Source organism: Euphorbia lathyris, chromosome 7 (genome assembly GCF_963576675.1).
Source record: "Euphorbia lathyris chromosome 7, ddEupLath1.1, whole genome shotgun sequence".
NCBI lineage: Eukaryota > Viridiplantae > Streptophyta > Magnoliopsida > Malpighiales > Euphorbiaceae > Euphorbia > Euphorbia lathyris.
This window is the reverse complement of record NC_088916.1, coordinates 39,955,325-39,957,571: the sequence shown is the minus strand read 5'-3', so window position 1 is coordinate 39,957,571 and position 2,247 is coordinate 39,955,325.

Genomic DNA, 2,247 nt, shown 5'->3' with positions numbered 1-2,247 from the left:
ACTGTCCTTTGTGCTGACGAGAATGGTAAGTCGGTAGACAGCAAATTGTATCGAGGTATGATAGGCTCTCTACTTTACTTAACAGCGAGTAGACCGGACATTCAGTTCTCAGTATGCTACTGTGCTAGATATCAATCTAACCCTAAGGAATCTCATTACATAGCTGTAAAAAGAATCCTTAGATATTTGCAAAGCTCAGTGAACGCAGGTTTATGGTATCCCAACACTCATGATTTTACACTCATTGGATACACTGACGCTGACTATGGATGAGACAAGCTTGAACGAAAAAGCACCTCTGGAGGATGCCACTTCCTAGGAAGCTGTCTTGTATCCTGGTTCAGCAAGAAGCAGGCGTCAGTAGCCCTGTCTACCACTGAAGCTGAGTATATTGCTGCTGGACACTGTGTTGCTCAAGTCCTATGGATTAAGCAACAGCTTGAAGACTATGGTGTTCAAACAAAGACAATTGAGGTCAAATGTGACAACACAAGTGCAATTGATCTATCAAAGAACCCAATTCAGCACAGCAGGATGAAGCATGTCAGCATCAGACATCACTTCATTAGAGACCATGTACTCAAAGGTGAGATCAAGCTGACCTATGTCCCAACGGATGAGCAGCTTACGGATATCTTCACAAAGCCACTGGCTCGTGAGTAGTTCAGCATACTGAGAGAAGCCATTGGTATGTTTAATCCTCTTCAGTAAATTCCAGTTCTAAATATAGATTCATGCTGAGTGAATTACCATGCTGAATGATCTATGCTATTATTTGCTGAGTGAATAGATGTATGCTGAGTGTTTAATGCTAATTGAATATCACATACTGAGCAAATATGCGCACTGAGTAGTTATCTCAAACTGAGCAACCAATTACTTAAATCATCCGTTTGTATAAAACTGACTACTCAGAATATAGAACGATTAGGATTCTCACACTGAGTAAATTGATCCGTTGCATTGAATGCAAAAGCACGCGTATAGCCACCTAGGATGACGTATGCGCCGAATGTGTCATAAATGCCAGGATTCTTGTCGGTTGAATATCCCAAGGGCAAAACTGACACATGGATTCGATAAAATCCATCTCTCACATCTATAAATAATGGGCAAATCCCCATTTTTATCTCTTTATGCTTACAGAATTCTCTGGCATAAATATTTTCTCTCAAAAACTTCAAATCATTCATATCTTCTCTGCGAAAATGACGAACGATTCTGTAAACATCTCCGATGCCGGTCACCAACCTGCTGGAAACCCTAAGTCTCCTACCCAGCATGATCAAACCAAAGCTACCACACCGAGCAAGAAAACCCATACTGAGCAAGGTACCTCCTCCAAGGGAAAGAAACCTAAGCAACGAACATATACCAGGGTCTATAAAAACGTCAGGGAATACAAGATTGACTACTCAAGGTGGTTCTCGAAAAATTTTGTGGAAAGAGAGCAACCATTATGTGAGTGGATTTCGAAGAATGGCTGGACCGAGCTGTTCTCAATAAGCTACAATACCTACCCTGACTTGGTAAGGGAGTTCTACCACAACCTGCGTGTCGCTGATGACAACCAGGACCACTTAGTCACCAAGGTGAAGGACAAAACCATCTTCATCAATCCCACCTACCTAGTTAGCCTTCTGAAACTCAAGAATGAAGGAGCCATTCTTACGAAGTCTGGAGATCAGGACATCACTGGGTATTCCACTACGTTCTGCAAACCCACTGGCCATGCTGGAGAAATCTCCAGTACTTCAATGGGCCAACACCAAAAGATGGCACACTACTTGCTGACCAATTACATCTACCCTAAGATAAATTGCACCAGCTCAGCAACAAACTTTGAGCAATGCTTCATATGGCATATGCTGACCTACAAGCCCATCAACATTCCAGTATTCATGATAGTCGGTTTTCAAAGGAGCACTGGAACTCTAAGGCTGGGTTCACTCATTACCAAAATCCTCCTTGACCACCGAGTAGACCTCACGAGGGAAACTAAGGGCCAAGGATCGGAGATTACTGCCGCTGCCATATTTGCTTTAAAGTTTAATCAGCCAATTAAGAAAGCAAAAGGTGCTGCTGACCCAAACGCTGAGGGGACGGTAAGCAAAAAGGGCAAAAGAACTAAGTGTTGGGGTTTAGTGTCCTATAGACAATTGTTCTAGGATACAAACTTAATGTAAATGAATTGTTCTTTATATCATTTGTTTAATGAGATATATGTTTTATAACTATACAAAGGCA